This window comes from Octodon degus, unplaced genomic scaffold (assembly GCF_000260255.1).
Source record: "Octodon degus isolate 3935 unplaced genomic scaffold, OctDeg1.0 scaffold00070, whole genome shotgun sequence".
Classification (NCBI taxonomy): Eukaryota; Metazoa; Chordata; class Mammalia; order Rodentia; family Octodontidae; genus Octodon; species Octodon degus.
The window spans coordinates 1,483,788-1,507,811 of record NW_004524646.1 but is presented as its reverse complement, the minus strand read 5'-3'; the positions used below and the strand labels follow the sequence as shown (position 1 = coordinate 1,507,811).

At 45.6% G+C, this 24,024-nt stretch overlaps 1 protein-coding gene across 4 annotated transcripts in view; it reads left to right on the top strand.

Moving 5' to 3' along the window:
* The window catches only part of Foxn3 (forkhead box N3), a 440,054-nt gene that overhangs the window by 125,298 nt on the left and 290,732 nt on the right, over nucleotides 1-24,024 (top strand). For 3 of the 4 annotated variants that reach the window (XM_023719610.1, XM_023719609.1, XM_023719606.1), the window contains exons 2-3: nucleotides 8,964-9,012; nucleotides 13,175-13,276. The gene's annotated coding sequence lies outside the window, so the exon portion shown is untranslated. The remainder of the gene's footprint in view (nucleotides 1-8,963; nucleotides 9,013-13,174; nucleotides 13,277-24,024) is intronic. The other variant, XM_023719607.1, reaches the window with a different exon arrangement.

Below are 24,024 nucleotides of genomic sequence, written 5' to 3'. Positions count from 1 at the left end.
ACACACACACACACATAAACATCACATGGTTGGTACTGGCGAGATAGCTCAATGGTCTAAAGTGGCTGCTTAGGCAAGCTTAGGCAGGTGCAGGGGACTGTGGTTTGATCCCCAGCACCACCCCAGAGGAATCAACTAAAAAAAAAAAAAAAAATCACATAGTTCCCTATAAGTATGTTCAATTATATGTCAATTTTTTAATATTACTTTTTAACAACCTCAGTTATTAGTAACGGCTCAAGAAATATATAGTCTTGGCAGAGTATCCCGAACTCAGACTAATGAGATTAATTTTCTTCATCTCTGAGAGTAAAAACATGCTTCATGTTAAAAACAGTAATATTGGGAAGTGCGAAGTTAAGATCCTGTTTTGCAACATTTTCTGCTCTTTTTTGGTTGTTATTCTGTACTGTAACTGAAAGTGTAAAATGCAAAGAAAGCTTCCATTTTTGTTCAGTAGAAGAAGAGATTAGGATTAAGACACATAAAATTCATCATCTCTTCAGGCTTATGAAGGACAGAGTATACTTAGCAGCTTTCTCCGATGCAGTTCATTTCCGGTCCCCACTGGCCATCACCCCACAGAGGATGCAGGAACTTGAGCCCCCTCCACACACACGGAGGACAAGCTGGTGGCTCTATCCCTAACAGAAGACACTGAAAGCAAACTTCACGGGCGTCACTGCAGAATGAAACGGGATTTTCATATGCAGGAGAATTTTCTTCTCAAATTCAGGCTGTGCGTCCACGTGGCTGTCATAAGAGGGAGGCCTGGTCAGCTCCTCTTCTTTGGGAGCCGGGCCCAGCGCGCCCCATACAATGTGACAGGCAGCAGAAGGGCTGCTGCTCTCAGGGAGACCGCACACTGGCTGGCCAGAGAGCCCGGAGCGCGGGGCCGGGGCACCGCGTTGGCTAGCATGCTTGCTCTCGGAGGCGCTCTGCCTACAGGGCCAGCGCCCGGGTTGGTGGTGGGGATGGCTTCCAGTTTGTTCCTGTCCCTTTCAAGAGCCCTGAGGCTCTCTGATAGGAGCACGCCCTGCCCTGCAGCTTGGTGCTGATCCCAGGATAGCGTGGTTTTCTGGTCTTGAATGCAGGTCTGCCTTGTGATTTCCACTCTTGTGGTAATGGGGATCCAACCCAGGGCATTGAGCATATTAGACAAGTGCTCTACCCCTGGGTGATAACCCCAGCCCTTTTTCTTTATTTGTTTTGTCTTTTTGAGAGAGAGTCTCACTATGTAGTTCAGGCTGGCTGGCCTTAAACTGGTCTCAAACTCACAATGATCCTTCTGCCTCAGCCTCTGAAATACTGGGATTACAGGTATGCACCAGCACGCTGGCCCCCAGCCCTTTTTATTTTATTTTGACACAGGGTCTCACTAGATGTCCCAAGCTGGCCTTGAACTTGTGTTCCTCCTGTCTTGGCCTTCTGAGTAGCTGCAACTATGTATAGGCAGGTGCCCCACATCCAAGCTTTTGGTGTCTTTCTCAGAGGGCATGCAGCAGCCATTCCTGCAAGGCACCCGGCTTCTGTGTGGAATAAGACAGTTGCCATTGCTCTGGGCCACGTTGAATGTCCCTTGACTGTAGGCATCTCTTTCCTCCCTCCATGCAGCAGGACCTAGATTTCAGGGCCATGTCCGCAGACCTCTGCATTTTCCACCTTGCTCTAAGTCCAAGCTCATGGCCCCTACTTCACCATCTATGCCCGTGATTTCAAAACACAAATAGATGGGGTGGGAGGGTGAACCCAGCCTATAAATTAAATTCATAGTGGAGAAAAGAACCAAACAGTACAAAAGGACTTCCCCGAGTGGGTGCTGGAGTGGCAGCTGTGGGAGTCCTGTCCAGCCCTCAGGCAAGAAGACAGAAGAGATGTCAGTGGCACGTGCAAGTCAGTTTGTGCATTCTAGAAATTTCACATTTGCTCGGACAGTTTTTGCAACCTAAAAAGTGAAAATTAGACGTAAAAGTTCCCAAAGCACTGGTGCTTAGATTGATCTACCCATAACTAATTCACCAGAAATTCATCTGCATTTTGAATGTTTTGCTTGCATTTCCAGTATTGCAATTAATTTAATCCCAAAATTTAAGATTAAGCATAAGTTAAAATTTTAAAACAAACTGGTATGCCCTTAAAAGACTTGATTTTCGAGCCTTATAATACCAAAGAGATGGAGGAAAAATATCAAAGGACACTGCCATGTAAAATCACTCAAAAAGGTTTTAAATTATAGGCAAATTGCTCATTAGGTGACTGGCTTTGGGCTAATTTACCTAAAGTCAATGGCATCCAAAAGTCAACACTTTTGTGCCCAGGGACACTTTGTCAGGACCGTATTCATCTTTTTTTCGGATAAAATTCTAATCAGCTCTATTATTTGGTTTCTCAGCCCCTGGCATATTAGATGTGAATCAAAATAGGAGGGCACAGTGAGAGCCAGGCCACTTTGCACAGTGAGAAGGCCAGCTGGTACCCCAACGGCTGGGGAGGGGCAAGAGGAGGCCGCGGGAAAATGGAAATGGGAGCGGGAGGCTTAGGAAATCACCTTAGCACGGGGCCTCTCTTGTAGGGTGACCTTGTTCTCTCCTGTCTTTCCTTTCAGTGGCTTTGGGGAACACCTTTCTATCAATATGCAAAGGTGCATAATGCCAATCAAGTCTTAGAACACGTTTCTGACATGAACTATGAGCTAAGGACTTTGTTTAGCGCATTGTTTTCTTCCACGATCCCTGTTTGAAAGCTTTTCCTCGTGACCTTTCAAATTGCTGATTGGGTTGGAACATCCCTGGGCAGACACCTGGTCAGCCCCTTCTGCTGGGAGCCACGCCCCTTGCCGAGATGCTGGGAGCCACGCCCCTTGCCGAGATGCTGGGAGCCACGCCCCTTGCCGAGATGCGGGGAGTCCCGCCCCTTGCCGAGATGGTGCTTCAGCTGCTTCAGGAATGAGCCAGCCTAGAAACAGCCCCGGGGGCCCGAGAATTTCACTTCCAGGAACAAAGCTGTCACCAAAAGTTAACACAACTAAATCCTGCTGTCGGTTAATTTTTGATGTCCAGGGGAGGAGGTAATGATTGCCCTGCCGTGATGAAATCCACTTTCCATGACTGGGTAGCTGAAAGTGTGGTTAACAAGCAAGCAGGAAGACTAGCATTCCACAAAGTGGAAGAAAAATATTTCACAAGTATCAGTCTGATAATATTTGGGATATGTAGAGAACTCCTAAAGCTTTTTGTTTAAAACAGAACAAAACAAGTTACGCAGTTCAAAAATAGGCATAGATATTCAAATGGCCAATAAGCACAGGAAAAGATACTCTGTATCGATTATAAATAAGGAAGTGTGCGTCAAAACCAATGAGATATGACCACATACCCTTACAATGGCTGCTATCAAAAAGCCAGACGAAAACAAGTGTTAGTGAGGAGATAGAGAAATTGGGGTCACTGGGCACTGCTGGTAGGAATTCGACATGGTATCGCTGCTGTGGAAAACAGTAGAGTGATTTCTCAAAGAATTAAAAATAGAGGGCCGGCCAAATAGCTCAGCGGATTAAAGTGCCTGTAAACTGGTACAGGGGCCAGGGATTTGATCCCTGGGCCTGCCATGTTGGCCCCGCACCCGGGGCATACTGAGACATTGACTGAGACTGGGTATGGTGGCATATGTCTGTAATCCCAGCTCTTGGGAGGCTGTAAACAGGCAGATTACTACGAGTTAATCTAGTAGTGAGACCCTGAACACCCTGTAGATCCTTCCCTAAAATACAGAAAAGAAAAAAAAAATTAAAAATAGAATTACCCCATGAGCATTTAAAGTTTTTGGGTTATGTCCAGATTCAAGGCAGAATCCGAAAGAAATACTTACACATCCACGTTCATAGCAGCGTTATAATAGCTGAAATGTGGAAGCCACCTGAATGTGCGCCAATAGATGAATGGATAAGCAAAGGTAGTGTATCTGTATAAGGAAAAGGGGGAGTGTGACACAACATGGGTGAACCAGGAGGATGTGATGATCCGTGAATTCAACCAGTCATGAAAAGGTAATTACTCTATGATTCTCCTTGTAGAGGGTGGTTCAAATTCAGAAGAGACTGAAGCCAGAATTGTGAATTGCCAGGAGGCAGGAGTAGGGATGGGAAGTTAGTTTTTAATGGGTGTAGAGTTTCAGTTTTACAAGACAAAGAAAGACTTAAGGGGACAGATGGTGGTGGTGGTCGCACAATATTGTTATTTAATACCACTGGAACCATAGGCCTAAAGTGATGAAGATGGGCTGGGGAGGTGGCTCAGTGGTGTTAGCGCCTGTCTGGCAAGCTTAGGTTCCTGAGTTTGATCCCTGGAATCGCAAAAAAAAGAAAGGATAAAATGATGAAGATGTTGTTCGATGTTACATGTATTTTAGTACAATTTTTTTAAAAATGAGAGAGAGAGATTCTGAAAGTTTACTTCCTCAAGAGCCTGACTAGTTTATCTGCTTCTGAGCCTCCTTTTATCTCCAAAGCCCAAGGATCCCCATCATCTTTCTGCTGTGAGGCCCTCTCTGAGGGTTGGTGCTGGGCCTCAGGCCTGCGACTCCCAGAAAGGATGAGAGTTCAGGCAGAGATGGGCTGCTTTGGGGCTGGTGCTCCAAGAACAAGGGTGGAGGCTGAGAAGGCTCGCCTTAGCCACCAGCTACCTCTCCCGACCAGTCAAGTCCATCTGCTGCTTAGTGTCTGTCCTCTTGTAGGTCTTGCTGCTATTGTTAAGTCTTGCACAACCAACTGTATGGTGAGCACTTCTGGGGACAGCTTTGGCTCATGGAAAGGGCAATAGATCAGGTGACAGAGACAAAGCACGGACCTATAAAGTGTGATCGTGGTCCAGTCACTGATTTCAGAGCCTCAAAGTGTCTTCTTGGCAATACCTGCTAAACTAATTCAGGGCAGTCTTGGGGTCGTCATATGAGATAAACTAGGCGAGAACTCTCGTTAACTCTAGAGGTAACACTGGAGCAAACAGTCCCCAGTGAACATGAGTGATGAATGTTTTCACCGCTGTAAACAGTTAACTAACTCTGCTCTCTATTATTTGTAAGTCCTTGGCAGTTGGGTAAAGGGTAATCTCCACCTGTCCTGCTAAAACCTGAAGAACAGACTTTGTACTGAACCCTAACATTGTCTTGAGATTGCTTAGATAAAGTGATGCATTCCCTTAACCAGTAGGATTTGTATATCTATTTTCTTAGAGAAGTTTTGATTATTGTCATCATGGTAAACAGCCGGGAATGATTCAATTTAAGAAAATAATAGGAAAATTTTGCTCATCTTTGATGGGATAATTTGGCCGTAATCCCCACCAATAAAGTAGTGGTTTCTTTAAGACATGCTGGCTGGAGGTCATGAATCTGCACTCGTAAAGCCTGCAATTGATTGTTTAGTAGGAAAATCGTATTCGAGTGAGGCACATCAGTATGCAAATCTAAAATGTGGCCATTTTCATCTAGATTGAATATTATTAACTAGCCCAAGGGATAGGATGTAATTAAGATTTTTCAGCAGCTTATTTTTGTCGACTATGATGAGTATAACCCCAATATTTAAAATGGCTTACCAGTTTGAATAATGGGAATTTGGACCAGTGTACCAGGAGCTACACATTTTGGCTTTTAAGTGTAATAAAAAGAGTTTGACTTTTCTCTGCAGGTCCAACTGTTGATAAGGGCACAGATTTGAACTTGAAGCAAATAAGAGAAGGTTCAGATTGTAGGAAAATCACATTTCTTTCTGAACGATGACAGATTTCCATCTCAGTACCTACTCGCTTATTCTAATGCCTCTTGCACAGGTTTCAGAACAAAGACCAGAATGGGACTGACAAAGCCCTTGTTAGGGGTTTTTGCTTTTTACCTAATTAAAACTGTTCGACTTAACACAGCTTTTTGCGGAAGCTCAAGTTGGAAAGGAGAACATCTGGTAGCTTGGATCCCCTTCAGGAAGTTTCCAGTCTCTCCCCACAGAGCTGACCGAGGCACATTCCTGGCAGCCTGTGTGTTCTAGAGCGGTTCCTCGATCACTGTGCTCCCTGGGTGTGACGCGATGCCCGTCTCTTCTGCCTTACCCGCATCACTTTACAAGACAGATGAAGTTCTCTCTTCCTCCCAAGAGAAGTTAGGGAAGGGATCCATTTCAGAGCTGTACCGCTTTAAGCAGATACCAGCAGGGCTAGGTTGGTACCACGGCTCATTTCATCCATCCACATTTTCAGGTGTACCATATGTATTTAGTACATCATTTGATAATGCTAAAAAAAATATTAAAGCAGTGTGAGACTAAAGGAGAAAGAAGATGAATGTTAGCATTCCCCTGGGGTTCATGGGTGAAGGAATTAACACAGCGTGGCACTCTACCCTAGCTGTGTTTGTTTCCATGGCAACAGCTACGTACATGTTTCAGACTATCTACAGTGACACAGTTGCAGAAATAGTAGCTTGCAGGTTTCTGATATCGCATCAGTGGACAGGCGGCACGCACTATATTAAGTAAGTGTAAAAGAATTTAAAATATAGCTCTGGATTCAGATGTGTATTAGCTCAGCTGAGCCATGTATTGGGGCTTGCGGCATTCCCTTTCTGCACCACAGCAAAACCTGGGCAAAGTTGAAAGTTGCAAGATTCCAGTCAAACAATTGCCCTGGCTTGGGTAAATATCTTCAAATGAAACCAGTGTGAGTGAGTTGCAAGGTAAGAGAATGGCCTTGGCGGGTGACATGGTAAAGAAGGCTATTAGCAGAGAAGCTTAGTTTTTTTTTGGGGGGTAGTGATAGGTAAGGAATGAAAGCTTAGGTTGGAAATAGCTGAGTCTTTAAGCAAATCTAATGTGCAGCAGAATCTTTAACAGCTGCTGAGTTTATGGCAACTAAGGTCTTCGAGTGTCTCATTGTAGAAATTGCTTTTCTGTAAAAGATGATCAGGTGAGAGACAGTGAGGCTGATTAGGTGTGCGGTTCAAGGGAAATTGGGGCTCCATTGTCTTTTCAGAATGCTTATGTAAATAGCCCTGTTCTCCCCAGGATGACCCTGGCTTGTCTTTGACATTTGCTTCCCCTTTTTAGTACCATTTGCGGGTGTCTGTGTTTATATTATGCCGCCACATTGTTGCCTGATACGACTTCCGCGTTGGTTAGCGAGCAACCAAGCAAGGATGATAGACTTTGGAAATGTGTGACTGTGCGACTCGATTGTACAGTAATTTAGGAGGAGCGTTCAAATGGGCATTTAAGTATGTGCCAGATCCCTGCTTTTGAACAGCAGCCTAGGTATTAGGGTAATGGATTTCAATGTGCTCATTCTGATTGCAGGAGCTTTCAAATATGTTGCAGTTAATTTATACTGAGTTTTTAATGTCAAAATATTTTTATTTATGCCCGTTATTCAGCTTAAGCCCACATTTACTTTATACTTTGGTTTTATTCATGTATTAGTGAAGAGAATGTAAAATGACATGGGAATTTAATTCATTTATTCATTTGAGGAGCATTAGTTTTCTGGCCAATAGGTAGACTTTGACAAAAGTACCATATTGACTCTTTTGGTTTCTAGAAGGCTAGTTTGTAGATGCGTAGAGGGCGATCCACAGAGAATGGTAGTAATTATTTGGCTGGATGTTAAGAGAATACCCTGAGGAGCTTTGAGGTGCTGAGTACCCAGGCATCTGGAGGGCTGAGACAGGTTTTGAATTATGTATCAGGGACTTGAACCCTGGCATAATCAACCCCCAGCCCCAGTGGATAGGTAGGAGGTACTTTTTTATGACCCTACATTGAAATGAATGTTGAAGCTTCCCATAGGTGTCCCCATGTGGACCCATTGGAGTGGCCCCAAGAGCTCAAGGGAGGTTTGTGTCTTTTGTGGGGGAAGTTTGCATGGTGACTTGTGACAAAGGATTCTCCTTGTTGGTGAAGGAGCCCCTCTGCCCTCTTCCCACTCACCTGAGTGGATCCTGTAGACCCCAGCCTATGTTTGGAACTTTCAGAAGAGTGACTTGCAGACTCCTTTGTGTGTGTTCTGGCTTGCCTGCTGAGGAGCCCCTGTGTCCTGGTGGGCTAGTCTCCCCATGACAGCTGTGCGAGGCCACCGGTGCTGCCCCCCAGGCAGAACAAACAAATGCCATTGGTATGAGAGTTCACAGGGCATTCTGTTTTGGGGTTTGAGGGACCATGGAGATCTTTGGTTCATTAATCCAGGAAGTTTTCGTTGAACACCTTAAGGAGGACAAGCTCAACTTCTGTCTGTTTGGGAGGCTGGAGCAGACCTTGTTAGCGCTCAGCGCGTGTATGCCTTTTTCTCCTCATGCAGAAGTATTTTCCAGCGTAAAAACAAAACAAAGTATCCATCTGTGTCATTTTATTTTCACTCTTTCATAAGAATAGAAAAACACATAAATCTAAACGTAGTGCCCTAAGTTGAATGAGTCATTTGAACGTAAAAGGCTGGCAGTATTTGTAGGAATCCCACGGGATTCCATGCGAGGACCAGATTTATTTTAAAAAATAATAAATTTGAGAGATTCCCAAATAGAGGTCATATGGAATGAATAAGAGAAAAATGAAAGTGCAGACTGATCTTCTTGGCAGCCTTCAGCCTCCCTGCCCGGGATGTCTCCAAGACTCCCAGCGCCCTCAGGCAAAGGCCAATCTGCTGGTCCTTTGCCAGCCTCACTTTCACCCTGGCGCCTCTTCACTGAGCATCCTGTCCTCGGGCCCCAGGCTGCCATGTCGGGGCCATACTGGGGACGCTCAGGGCCTTTGCTCTTGCTGTGTCTCTGAGCCCTCATCCCCATCTGTGTTTCACAAAGGCCAGTTCCGATTTGCTTACTCAGTGGGGCTTCCTGGCAGGACCTCCTGCCATGCGCTTCTGCTTCTCTGGGTGGTCACTCAATTCTTCATGCTTCCTATCAGCTGGTTTCTTTGCCTTCCCTTACAGCACATGTTCCTTTGCTTTAAGATGAGTTGCAGAGCCCCTTAATGAAGAGGTGAGTGTAAAAGCAAGGGCTATGACTTCAGTACTTCGGTAGGTTCAACTGTACTTAGAATAATATCTCAAACTGCTTGAACTGAAGTCTTAAAACTTTGTAAAGATATGTATTGTTGGACAGTCTTCAAATGTTTATATTCTGTGCGCGAAGAGAGCATCAGATGTGGAGATGTTCTAAGGCTCGCTGCTGCCAGCATCTAGGACCTATTCAACTTCTTTCAGAAGCTTCCAGACCTCCTGCTGTTTAGCATCAGCTAAGCACAGCAACCAGGTGAATGGCTGATTATTTTCATTTTCATAGAGTCCTAAGATTTTGGAGCTGAAAAGGACTTTAAAGAGCTATAAAGAGCTAACCGTCTCACATTACAGAGAAGAGCATTTTGAACCAGAACTGTGAAATGATTTCTCCAAGGACAGAGTTGATTAGAGGCCCAAGCATGTGGACCCATAGGAGGTCCTGTGTGCTGAGCCTTCTTCGAGCTGACTTCAGGTTCCACTTAAGGTTGTCACCAATCAGCTTCTGCTTTCAGGCTCATGCTGGGATTGGCTTCAGCTCCACATGTAAACACCATCACCCAACAACAATGCCATTAACCAACGCTTTGCTAGAGGCTAATACCATTGGGTTAAAATGAAAAAGGTAGACCAAGATGAGAGCTCTGGGAAACTGGGAGCAAAGCTCCCAATCCATTAGCCATTGCCTTGCTGAAGCTGCGGCAGCTGCTGAATTCACTCAAGTTCAGACCCTTAAAAAGAGTGGAAAAAAGAAAGCACATAGTTTCCAGTGTCTGGACACCATGTAGCCAAGCCAGCTGGGTGTAGCACCATGGCCGAAAGATCTCTTTCCTTTCAGAAATTTGAGCTCCTGGCCCTGCCCAGAGGAGAGGCATGTGGCTGCCTGCGACCATGCCTGATGTGCTGTCCCCTTTCTTTCAGGGCTACTTCTGCCCAGGGTTGCAGTAGACACGGCTCCTGTGTGAGGCCCAGGAGGATCTAAAGAAAGACTCAGCCTTCCAAGCTGACACAAGACGCAAGCTGTCTTAGGATAGGTTGCGTGTGTGCGTGCGTGCATGAGTGTATGCAGGAGTGCGTGTGTAATGCCATGAATTTTCAGGAGGACCTCTTGGTCTCTATGTAAACATGTGCTTTCTCTTGCCCACAGTTAGCCTGCAAAGGGAATAAAACACAATTCAGGTTTCCAAGTTGGAAGCCTGATTAATCTCTCTGCCAGTTACATATGGAAATAAATTAGTAAATGGTCCATCTGGGACTAAACTACTGCAGAGATGATAAATTATTGCCATCGTATGTGTCGGTGTTGCTGAAGACGGAGTCGTGCTCACCAGGAGCTGCTGGAAGATAACTGGATGCTCTATTGTGGTCCAAAGAGGAGCATTTAAAGGGAAAAAATTACGAGTAAAAAAATTTACCTTGAAATGTTTCTGGGGAGAATGGATCGGTTGGTGCCAAGTTTGTTCCTCGGAACTGCTGTATCTGCACATATTGAAAAGGAGACTCTCAAGGGCGCAGGAACATTTTAGTTTTATACTTTCAAAGGCCAGTGCAGTAACAAGTGTTAATTAGGACCCAATGTCCCAGTGAAAAGGCTAATTCTGTACATGTGTGTAGGCTTGCAGTGTATAATTTTCATAGCACCTTTTTATCTATTTTTTATTTCATTTCAAGGAGGGCGGAGCAGGTTGAAGCCTGCTTTTAAGAAAAAAATAAAAATCTTTAATTTATTTATTTGATGCAGGATCTTACTATGCAGCTCAGACTCCTAGTGATCCTTCTGTCTCAGCTTCCCCAGTGCTGGGATTACGGGCATGTGCCACTACACCCGGTTTCAGGGTGGCAGTACATACCTAGGGTTCCAGGGCCAGCATGGCATGTGGTACTAGGGATTGAACCTGAGTCCTTGTGCTTGGCGGGCAGGTGCTTAGACTGCTGAGCTATCTCCCTAGCCTGAGGCCTGCTTTTTTTTTTGACAGCTGGAAAACTGAGGTTCAGAGGGATTGGGAAGATGGCTCAGTAGAATAAGTGCTTGCCTGGCAAGCACAAGGGCCTGAGTTCAATCCCCGGTTCTACCAAAAACCAACCAAACAAAGAAAACAACAAAAACCAAACAGGTTTGGGAGCTCAGTGAGCTGCCTGTATTGCCTCGCATGGTCACATGGCAGAGCTGGGATGCGAAGCACATGCTGCTGGTTCTGAGTCCAGCGTCATTTCAGTCCGAGCACTGGTGTGACATCAGATACACTTCCAGGGACCCGCCGTTCCTCTACCAACATCAGGAAATAAAACATTCTGTTGATGTTAGTTTTCTAGAAGCAAACGCCAAACTTCTTGATGATGAAAAGTACTTTTTCTCCACCCAGAGATGTTGGGTATTAGCTTAACTTTTTGAGGAGGACTAAAACTCATGACTGTCAGTGTATTTTATAAAGTTAAAACCAAGGTGGCTTCAGGGGTTTTTAGGTATGCAAAGGCTATGGAGGGTTTTTTGTCCTTATATCAAATGGCTTGAATCTACTGTGACACCGAGAGTCTTGTGCCTACTTTAAAATTTTCTTTTGTGTTCTTCCTCCTGGGTAGACCTTGAGCTATGAATCTTTAAGGCAGCAGAGAATCTCCACTTTGGAAAATGCAGTGAGAAAAATACAAAAAAACAAAGTGGCTACAGAATCGTTAGGTTGCCTCGATTACCAGACATCAGTTTCTGACATAAGCCCCGATATAAGCTGGAGACAGGAGCTGCGTTCACAGAAAGAGGAGCCCACGTCCCCGGGCTTTTATGTCTGCGTTCAGGAGTTGCTGGGTGTCGCCCAGCTCACTGTCCTGTCTCTCGTGCATCGGCAGACCTAGTCGCTCTGAGTCCTGCAGAACCCTCATGCTTTGCTGCTGCCCCTTCCTGCCCGTCACAGGCCTGTCCCAATCTCAAGATCCATTATTACTGCTATCGTCTCCGTGAGATTATCTCTTATTTTCACCTTCCACCTGGCCACAAAGGCAAGTAGCTTCTGCGACCCACTACCTGGTAGAAGGCACACAGGCTGTGTTGAGTTGCTGGACGCAAGTCCTGTCTTCCCCACTTCTCAGGGCAGGGCCTCCCTGTCACCTCCCGTCTCTAAATCTTCCTCCCTTCCAGGCCCTTGCTCAGTGCCTTTTCTTTAATTGGAGCTTAAACACAAAGGAGAGCAGAATACTTTTATTTTATAGCACCAGGGTCAATGTCTTTGTCTGAGTGAATAAATGAACAGTCTGTATCAGAATCACTAGCAGGGTTTGTGAAAACACAGATCTCTGAGTTCCCCTTCCAGATATTCTGATGCAGCGTCCTGGGTCTGAGCCAAGAATTTGCTTTTCTTAACAAGCTCTCAGGCAGCATGTATGTTGCTCAGGGACTGTACTCTGAGCACTGCAGATTCAATGAATTTATTTCCTGGCATTCTCACACTGGTAGGTGGGGCTAGTAGGATAATATCATAGCGTATCATTGGCTTATACCATTGTTTTCGTTAGAGTTGACTTTTGGTCATCTTTGAAGCTTGGGCTAAAAAGCCAAAAATTACTGTGCAATCGAGTTCGTGTACCAGCCTCCCTGTTTTGTAGTATTATTGGTGAACTATGACCCAGTAACTCGAAGCCCCTTAGTGAGCTAGTCTCAAGGATTAGAACCAGAGCAATTTCACTTTACAGTAGAAGAGAGAACCCCTGACTCTGCAGCCTGTCTCCATGGTCTGTCCAGTGGATCAAGGCTGGCACGGGGAGGATCGCTGGCCTTGGATGCTTGTTAGTGCACTGATGTTTTCCCTTTATAGAGACAAGTGTTTCAGAAGCAGCTACAGTAAAATAAAATGATCTCACAAATGTCTCAATGGCAGTTGCAGTAAAATCACATAATCTCACAGTATCCGTGGCGTATATTTTCAGATATCTGTGTCCTCTTATGCCCTGGGAGGCAGTTTTAAAAACACTCTATCCTGAAAGATTCAGTCCTTCCATAACTATCCAAGAAATAAAGAGGTACTGTTGCAATTGACTCTCCCTGAAGTGTATCATTTTCTAGGGACAGGCCGGCCAGGGCATCGCCGCCGTAGTTGCCAAGGCTCTCTGCTCCTCTCCTCTAATGGCCTCTTCCTTCTGCTCCTTCCCACCAGCCTCTGGAAGCATCGCTTTATGATGATGGGAGCGCCTTTGTCCATTCTGTGACGGAGGTGGAGCGATGCTGACCTTGGCTTCCTGGACCCATTCTGACTCAGGTAATCCTGCTGTGCCTCCCCTTCCCCAGCTGGCCTGACCATACCTGGATGCTTACACTGAATGCATGAAACACTAAAGCTATATTTAAATGCAAATGACAAATTGATTGTTTCTCCACCCATTGGCAGCATCCCTTTCTCCTCCCAATCTTAATGATCAATTCATGCAGCTGATCAGACTGACAATGTGGTCAATCCAATTTAGACATTAAGATGATTGAAAACATTGAATCACATCTTTACTTAAAATTCCACTGTGTGTCTTAGATGCACAAAGCAACCAGAATCATGCTGGGAATTTTCCTACAGAATGTTGTGCCTCTACATTAGCTTCTTTCCCATAATACCTTATTTAATTGTATTACTCTTTATAATGTTGTATCTCTTCATTGTGTTCAATAAGTATTACTGAACATGTTTTGTGGTCTTGGGATAGATGGAATAAAAAAGTAAAGAAATAAGACTGATGCCCATCCTCAGGGAGCTTGTTGTCATCTTGCCAAAGGTTCACAGCTAGTACATGCTAAACCTCTGGATCCAGGTGAGGGTCAGAATGGGCACCTTAGCCCTCACTTCAGGAAGCTGAAGAACCTCCAGATTGGGACTGAGATAGTTAGGGGAGTATTCATAGACCGAGAAGGGTCACAAGTGGCTTTGTTTCCACTGATCATGTGGTCAGGTAGAGGGAAGAGGGTGGTGACAGGGCCACAATGACAGCTTTGATGGGAAAGTAGGAATGAGCCCTCAATGAGCCAGGTGGCAAGGCCTTGGCTGCCCGTATCACAGTGTTTGGAGGACCCTGATTTTTGGTCCCAGCCGGAGTCAGAGCCTAAGGGCCCACGTCCCTGAAGGACAGTGGAGCAGAACACCCCGGGAATCCCCACCTGCCCTGTCGTAAGGGGCCTTGGCTGGCAGTGTCTTTCCAAGGACAGTGACCACTGTTGCTATCTGTGGCTTGGCTGCTGTCTTGCTGATCTTTTCGGCCTTGCTGGGCCTGTCCACACCCTACCCCTGCCTTTCTACCTCCTACTTACTCTTCTCCTCCCTGGCTGCCTCCACCTCCTCCCAGCGGGGCCAGACACTTCTGGCTTGGGGATGGCCCAGAGGCTGTGCTGTCAGTGCCTGGTGCTCACAAGCTTTGACGGGAAGCTGGGAGGTCGAGCTGCAGGGTCAGAAGCCAACAACATGAGTTTCTTTGGAAGTTGATGAGGAGGACATCTCTAGTAAGTTTTGAAAGTCTGAATTTAGGTTTAGGAGTCTCAAAGCCCAAGCCCGGGCCACAGTCAGGGATAGGGAGCCAGGTGCTCTGATTAATTTGGGTGTGGCGCACCCAATCCTGCCCATACCTGGTTCTTTTCATTGTTGCTTTCTACCTGGCTGGTTAAAGCAGCAGTGCCTAGTGCAGGGTCTTAAAGGCCTTAGATTTGCCAGCTGAGAGGCTCGCTTCTCCAGTCAGGTGGTGCCCTGGCCACGCTGCTTCCTGAGCACGCTGGGCCAAAGAGCACAGGCCCTCACTGACTGAGGAACTCTGGCCTTCTGGAATCACAGCCCCAGCCTCCAGCTAAAGGAAGAGGTAGAACTAGAATAACAGTATTCATGTTCCCTTCCCACAGAAGTGATAGTCTATTGAGAGCTGTCCTACTTTTTCTAAACCTTGGTCAGGGCTTAGCAAACTACATTGGGTCCACTCACATGGGGCAGCCCACTGCCTATTGGTACATGACAGACAGGCTGAGAAGGATTCTACTGATTTTAAATGGTTTGAAAGTTTTAAAAGAAGATTAACATTTTATACTTCATAAGAATTTGATGGAATTCAAGTTTTGATGTCTCTAAATAAAGTTTTATTGAGACACATCTGTGTTCATTGATTTCTGGATTATCAATGACAGCTTGTATACTACAGCGACAGAATTCAGTAGATACAACGGAAACCATAAACTATGCATCAACCGGCCTCATACAGAAGTTTGCTGGCCAGAGGCCTTGGTAATTGTGTAACCTAAGAATTTGCAAAATTTGAGGTGTAGAACTTTTTCCTCATTAAAGACATAGGTTTGAAGGATGAGTAGAATTAGAATAGGACAGGAGTGAGGGATAGGGTTTCTAGCCTGAGATAGTGAATTGATCACTTCCTAGCTCTATTTTTCCATTTCTCTCTTTAATCTTCAATTAAATCATTGGGGCTATTGTATTTCAAGAACTTAGATACAGTATTTCTCCTTAAAGGATCCATCTGGGAATCTTGGATTATTCTACATGTTGAAATAAATCAGCACTGAATTAAAAATGAACCTTGAGTTTTGGAGCTGTTTTCTTTTTTCTTGGTGCTGATGTGAGCTGTTTTATTTCAAATCAAATAAATACTTGGTTTTAAGTCCAGTAAGCATGAAGTTTTACCATGCGTAAGCTACAACACTTACATTTGGCAACATGTTTCTCCCAGTGTATGAGGATTTGATGATCTTGTGGAGTGAAAACTATAGTGAAAGTTAGAGATATGTGTGGGTTCTAACCTTACTCATTGGCTGAGCCAGGGATACCTGTAGAATACTTGGTGAAAAGTAAATCCGAGAGCTCAGGGCCTAGGTGCAACAAAATAAATACATAATTAATTTCCTCTGGACTTAAGGAAATAATGAAAAATGATTGTTTTGAGTGATACAGATTTGAGTTCGTCTAAGCAAGTTTGAATCTGGCCAGGTTGACCACAGTTGGCCAGACAGATTATAATAAGTACCTAGGTAAGAGCCTTAATTTCTTTAGGATTTTCCCTTTTCCTGTGCCTTAGACCTTGTGAAATCTCAATGGAATCTCTCAACAGAGCATGTATGGTGTTGTGAATAGCTTAAAGCAAGATGCTCAAACTTCATTGCGCAAGCAAGTCACTTGGGCAGCCTTGCTAAAAGGTGCATTCTGATTCAGTAGGTCTGACTTGGAGCCTAAGATGGTACATTTCTGACCAATTCTCGGGTCGTGGCTCTCTAGCCAGGTGTGATAACATACACTGTTGGATGTGAACAGCATTTAGCTAGGACTTAAACTACAGTGGTTCCAAGTGGCTAGTGGGCCAGCAGCATTACCTGAAAAATATGGCTGGAGATGTGCGCTCTAGTTTTACTAACTGGCTAAAAAGTGCATCCCAAGACTCAGAGGCTGGAATGAGCAGTTAGGTTGGGTGGCTTCCTGGTTGGTACAACATGTGACAGGAGACTTGAGACCTCGCACCTATTCTTAAATGTCATAGAGTGGTGACGACTCACTGCTTCCCAGTGCATTGGCTAGAATGAGGAACGTGACCCCCGTCTCCCTGCTGGAAGTACAGGTAGATATCTGGGTCGCTCTGCCCTGTGACACTGGGTCGCTGTAGAAAAGCCTGTGCTGCTTCTGCTGCCTTTGTTTGCGTCTTGTTATAGGACAATTAATCCAGTCTTACATTTTTCTCGAGTTTTTTTTATATTTATTTATTTATTTTTACAGTGTGTGTGTGTGTGTGTGTGTGTGTGTGTGTGTGTGTGTGCGTGCGTGGCCAGCTCAGCCCACCAGGGGGAGGGGCTGGCTGGCATGTGGTGCTGGGGGATTGAACCGCGGTCCCTGTGCTTTGCTAAGCTTGTTTCAAGTAGGTGCTTTAGACCACTGAGCCATCTCTCCAGCCCTTTCTCGAGTTTTTGAAAGATTCAAATAACATGTCTGCAAATACCTCAGAAGGTCTGGTACGAGTCGGGTGTGGCAACGCATGTGTGTAATGCCAGCACTGTGGGAGGCTGCGCAGGAGGACTGCACGTTGGAGTCCAGTCTTGGCAATTTGGTGTCTCAGTGAGATCTTGTCTCAAAATAAAAAACAAAAAAGGGCTAGGAGTGCAGCTTAGTATGAAGGTCCTGGGTTCAATCCCCAGTATAGTTCAATCCCCTCTCAAAAAAATAGAGCTGCAGAGAAGCAGAAAGGTTTGCATTGCTGACATTCAGCCCAGCTAGTGAGTGGCTCTGATTCGAACCCAGGCCCCTACAACTCTGTGCTTTCAGGTATTCCACGGGGCTGCTTGCGCATCCTTTCAAGGGTTGCCTCTCTGACCTCACAGCGCCACTTCTCTGACACTGGCCTAGAGTCTGTTCTCAGGCCACATACAGCTAGAAAGGGGGACCTCTGAGCGGTGGGTTCAGCTTTTCATGACAGCAGTGAGAAGATGAGGTGTTGGGTGCCTGGGTAATTCTCCAGAGCCATGGAATAGCAGGACTGGTGCAGACATCCCCTGCTGTCCCTTCCTACCACTCCCCACCCTGCCATTGATAAATGCAGCTTGTTTTAAAACTGGACACTGCATTTTATATTTGGGAGGGGGGTGTTATTTTAAGATCTTGGGCAGAGTAAGACTCCCACCATCGAAAACTTGCCGGGTGCTGTCCTGTTCATCCAGGCACCACTCCAACCCATACAAAGTTCAGGGGCTGGTTTACAAATCTATTTGATTTTTAACTAAAGCCCAGCCACCATCGAAGACTCCCCTAGCTTACACAATAATAGCAAACAAAACGTCATCTGCTCGCAGGCCTGTGGATTGTCATTTCCCTGGTTCCCTGCCCTCCTAATCGGTCTCGAGACCCAAGCCCATGAAATCAGAGGCAGCAGTTGCTGAGAAATGAGACCGACACAAAAGTCGCCTAGTTCATGCCTCGCTTCAAGAAACCCCCGCAAAATGACACACGTGGTGTCTAAATGTACAAAGAAAACTAAAGGAATTCCATTATGAAAGAAAAATTAGATGGAAATTTCTAATCCTGTCTCATAAACAATATAGGAATAACTTTAAAATATTCTGCTTTAAGCATGCATTTAATTTGTGCTCTGGGAACCAAATAATGTTGCCAAGATAAAACATTCTAATAATGATTTATGTAAATTTATTTGTACAAAGTAATGGTGTAGTTGCCTATAGCAAATTGCTTGGAATATGAAATGACATTTATGAGATCTTTTCTCCCCGCTCCTTCTGAATGAATACAATGGAGAAAATGAGAGACTGACAAGGGAAAAAAGAGACCCCTGTTCCAGATGGAGTCTGAGGCCTCCGGAGGCAGAGGTAGCTGGACGGTGACCTGGAGCCAGCAGTCGACAAACAGCTCAATGAGGTTTCCTCAGTGGGAGAGTACTTGGTTCTTAGAATGTGTAAAGCTCTGAGTTTGATTCCCAGTACCACCAAAAAAAAAAAAAAAAAAAAAAGATGACAGACAGACAGTGGTTTCCTGTGATGTTCTCATCATGTGAATCGTCCTTAAGGACAAGAGAAGCTTACGAGGCTAGACCTCTGTCCATGTTAGTGATGATAAACTGCCCAGACCTCAAACCTCGTTTGCCATAGCCCCTTCCAAGTCCCTGGCTCTTATAGCCCCCTTCCAACACGGGGTGCCAATGGGTAGTGGAAACTGGATAATTAATCTCAATCCCTAAGTTGATTACTGCGGGACACAGTGGTGCCTGCGTCCTAATGGAGGGCCTCGTGTTACACAGCACAACCGAAGACCCCTGAGAACTGGTTCATAGACCTTCAGGGAGCTTCGCTGTCAGCTGCCAGTTAGCACTTTTGGTGGTGGCTCTTGGTGTTTCCCCCACGTGTGTCACCAGGAGAGTTTCTGGTGTGCAGCTTGGCCTCGTAAGCACTGCTATAATTTTTCATAACCCTGTGCCATTTGGGAATGGTGCGACGTTAGCCTCTTCATTTCAGAAGGCATTTAATTTTTTCACAAAATATTTTTATTCCTCACTTGGTTGCCATGTGATTTTTATGAGGGAGATGAGCATTTGTATTCCACCTAGCAGGAAACTGAGGGCACAAAAATCGCAAAGCAAGACATTAACACAGTAGGGGACAGGGTTGGCCCCCTTGTCACCCCGAACTCCGTCACACAGAGTGCTTGTGATTCTGGAGAGCTCGCTTTATTTAAAACAACTCCCAGTGTGGGCTCATCCTAAACTGTGTTGGAACTGCGCTCTCTGTTCTGAGAGAGCTGGGTTTAAGTAAGAGGCTGACCTTGTGTGGGGAACCCAGGCCTGAGGGCGGAGGCTGGAGTTCCTGAGGGACTGGGCCGTGCAGCCCGAGCAAAAGCCAGACTGACTTGGAGGGAGAAAGAGCAGCCTGGGTGTTCACCAGTGTCGCTAATGTTCAAAAGCTGTCACCTCTAGCAGGGCTGGCTTTTGTGATCTGAGATTCTTTTTTTTTTTTCCGGTGGAACTGGGAATTGAACTCAGGCCCTTGTGCTTGCCAGAGAAGTACTTATTCCACTGAGCCATCTCCCCGGCCCCCATGATCCAAGATTCCAAGTTGAGCCAGTGGATCCCGGAGGAGACCACCAGGGACTGTCAGGTCCCAGTCCTTCCACTTCCCACATGCGAGACATTGGACACCATTTTTGAGCCTCCATTTTCCCATATATAAAATGGGAATGATGATATCTTAGATAAAGGGTGAGAGAATGAGAGGGTTTTTGGTTTGGTTTTGTTTTTGCAGTGCTGGGGTGGAACCCAGGGACGTGTGTGGCCGCAAGCCACATCCCTAGCCCTTTTAATTTTTTCTTTTGAGACAGGTCTTGAGCTGCTCAGGCCAGCCTCAGATTTGCAATCTTCCTGTCTCAGCCTCCAGAGGTGCAGGAATTGCAGATGTGCACCACTCTGCCCAGCTTAGATAATTCTTAAAAAGCTCTTGGCATGGTCTGAAGCAGAGAGTAAACAGTATCTACTGATAGCTCTTAAAATTACTCTTCCAGTTACTGTTACCTAAGAATGTATGGTCTGGACTGATAATTGTTAAGTGAAATTAAAGTATAGCTTTCATTTACATGAGACTTCATTTAAAAGATGTTCAAGTCGGTTGGCTCTGTGTACCCAAAGATAACAAGGTAAATAAGAGACTTCATTGACTTGTTCATTCAACAAACAGCCCTCGGTGTTTAAGCCCCTTTATGAGCTGTTTACAAGGATTGGAGAGGCCAGAGAGCCTGTTCTTGAGGGATAAGGGAGTTTGATTATTTTATGTCTCCCTCAGAATTCTTTCTTCCCATTGTTCTCTGAAGTATTTTCACGACTACCATACAGAAATGGACGAGATGCCTGTTCACACGCAGCAAGTGGGTGCTGCTGGGCACTTCCAGACCCATGATCTTCATCTTTCAGGAGCTCAGAAGTGAGGCTGGTCTAGGTCCTTTGTGCTGCCAGGCCTGGCTCTGGCCTGGAGCCTGCACGCTGGGTCCCTTAGAGAGTCACCCCGGCTTGCTGGAGAGAGAGGAGGTTCAAGAGCAGAGGGTGGCAGCCTGGCCGTGGCTGCTTCTGGCCTTGCAGCAAGGCACACCCATCCTTCCTGGAGGGGTGCTAGGCTGTTGGCATCAGGGCCCCGGGCTGAAAGCTTGAAAGCCTTCTTTTGGTAGGGCCTGTTTCCATTAGATGTGTGTATGCTGCCCTTCCATCCAGGATTGGAGTGAATCTTACCTTGACTGTGCTGGTGTGTTGCAGAGGAGAGCTTGTTTCTGTTTGTTGAGATGATTCCTTAACACTTTTAAAAAGATTTTTCACAGAAATTCTCTGAAGGAAGATAACCAGATTCTCTTTCTTAAGAACAAAGTAGTTTGATTGGGGAATCCATTGGGATTGTATGGGGCTGAGGATGTAGCTCTTGAGGTAGAGCACTAGCCTAGCCTGTGTGAGGCCCTGGATTTGACCCCCAGCCCCACAAAAACAAAGGAGAAATGCAGGCTGGTTTGTCTCAGAGGCTCTTAGACACCTGGGAAATTCCAGTGGGGAAGCTAAGGATAAGGGATATTCTCCCTTATCCCTCACAATTTCAAGGCCCCTTGCTTGAGCTGGTGGGCTAATGAACAGACATGAAATATGCACAGGTAAGTGTTCAAAAATGAACCATTCCCCACTGTCAGGTAAGAAAAATAAATTCAAGGTAGTGAGGGTCAATATTCTCACTTGGAAAAATGAAAAGTCGGCAGTATACACCTGGCTGTCCTTAAACTACAGTCACAGTCACCTTCCACGGGGGTGGTGTTGCGGTCTTCGGTGGAGCACATGTGTCATAAGATGTATGGACCTGAAAGCTTCCTCCTGCTTAGCATTTTTACCGTACCTTTGCCAGGTACAAATGGGCACAGCATTCACCAATGTGTCACCATCTCCTAGGGTGCTCAGCACAGTTGCGCAGTGTGCACGTCGTAGACCAGGAGCAGCAGGCTACACCACAGAGCCCAGGTGTGCGGTTGTCCCCACCAGCGAGGTGTGTGAGAGTACAGTCTTGATGTCCGCAGATGGACAGGACCACCTAATAAATATGTGTCTGTCACTGAGAAATGCGTGAACCATCCTTCTGCGATCTTATTGCTATATGCAGTCGAAATGGCGCCTGGGGCCGTCGGACCTCTCTTGGCGCTGGGATTGCCTCCTTCCCTAGCCTCTTTCCTGGCTCCTGCCACTCTTTACAGGAGGTCTGCAGCCTGTGACTTATCCTTCTTATTAAGAAGAAAATGGGCAAGCATGAGAGATGTTACCAGCATTGAAGGCTTTCTGCCTGACTTGAGGAGGGGGAGAAGTATGTGCAAAGGCGAGGAGGTGTCTGTTCATAGTCCTCTGTGTTGGGACTCCATTGTCACACATTTGTGTCCTTAGTGACATCTGGCACACCCAACCGCTGCAAAGGCAGAGGGCACCTGTGCATCCCAATGGTCACACGCAATTTGACATTGCACCAACTGACTGCATGTCCCCTCAGAGGTGTGCGAGTAGGTGTCACATTAATTTTGCTCACACTGGGCCATGCGTATGAACTCTCAGCTGGATCCTAGAGCATCAGCTTGGGAGGAAGTCCTCTGGGTCCAAAGTCCGCTGTGCTCAGGGCTCAGAGTGTCATTGGCATGGTCCAGATGACAATGTGGAGGTTTAGAAGGACAAGGTTAGACTTAGAGGATCAGCTAGAGGTCAGAACAGGGGCGTCTTTTGGGGAGACTGAAGAGGAGGAGCTGTTTTGAAGTTGACACCTCTTGCAAGAGTGGTTTCGAATATGTCACGAAAGAAGCAAGAGGCTTAGGGTTTTGCTTTTTTAGACAAAGTCTTGCTATGTAGCCCAAGCTGGCCTTGAACTCATAGTGATCCTCCTGCCTCAGCCTCCCAAGTGCGGGGATTGCAGGCATGCAGCAGCACTCTCAGCTCTGAGAGACGCCTTCGGAGAGGGCATATCACCCGAGAGCCCAGTCCAGTAGCCTCTGAATGGTTGGACCTACTACACAGTGCATGTGCTTGAGATGCCACGTTGTAGGCCTGTTAGTCAGCGTTAGTCCTCCTGAAAGGTGGAGAAACTTTACTGCCTTTGACTCTGCCCTCCCCTGACTAGCAAAGGATGCGATTACTTCATAGTGCTGCGAAGTTTTCCAGGTGAACAAAAAGACATTGGTCACAGAAGCTAGCAAATGGCCTGAAGTACTCACTGATTGTAGGATGCTGTCAGTTTCCCTGTGATGAGTTTGAGCTGATAGATGGCCATGCCCTCAGCTGACTGGCTTGGGTCCTTGGCACATGGGTAGAGAGTTGGGCAGTGCTAAGTTCTGTGTGAGGACAGAATTCTTGAGTGTCCACGTTACAAGCTTCCGGAGTAACTAAGGAAATAGTGTATTTATTGGGCCTGGCATTTGCTTGTATCACAGGTAGCTAGGTGTGTGGTAATGACTTCACGCAGTGATGGCTTGGTATCGTTCTAGCATATAAATTTATTCTGCACACAAATATAAATGAAATGTTAAACTTAGTTATAATGACTTGTTTTATATACATAAATCCATATAATGAGTATGTACATGGACATATATGTACTTATATACATGTATGTGTATGTACAAATAAACAGTGTCATTGGATTTGGAGGGACAGTATAGAATTTCATGCACTCTTAGGATAAGGATATATTTAAATCAACCCCACTAGAACTGGGGGATTCTACTTTTGTGTTATTCCGACTCCGTTTCTTTCTTGGCTCTTCTACCTGGGACACAAACGTAACCTCACAATTGTCTGTGTGCTTAACTGAACAAAAATGTCAACAAGCTGCTATTTATTTTATTAAACAGCCTGCGCAGAGATGTTTGGTTTGATTGCTGGAAATTGTTAGCTTATCACTGAACTGCCCTGATGATTCTTATTATTCAATTTGTATTGCTTACGATAATAATTATTACTGCATAAAAGAGCACAGTGCTTTTATTTGTACAGTTCTTTCATTAATAATTTAATTGACTATTACATCCAAGCGGTTCTGCGATGCATGCATCCAGGTTCTTAGAGACCAGCCCTGGGCACCTTGGGAAATGGATGTGGAGGTGTGAACTGTAAGGCTCAGAGCGAGGGGCTGCGGAGAGAGGCGGGTCCTTTGGCCTTGACATGAAGCGGTTGTTTCCACCTCCCCTCCTCATATTTATTTCTGAGCACTTTATTGATTCACCACTGTTGATTCTGATCTGGTAATTTTAGCAGTGTCAGAAAGCAGACCATGGCATAGTTATTTTGGTGGCTAAAATACATAGATTGGTCCTGATTTATAAGTGAAAAAGTAATAATGGTTAAAACAATAAATCTGACCTGAAATGATAGAATCAGTGGATTTGTGTAAACAGCCCCTATGTCCACAGGGTGTAATCTGTAGAAATGATGAAGAGGTTGTTGGTCACAGCTTAGCTGACACTCCTAGACTGCATCCAGTATGTCAGACATA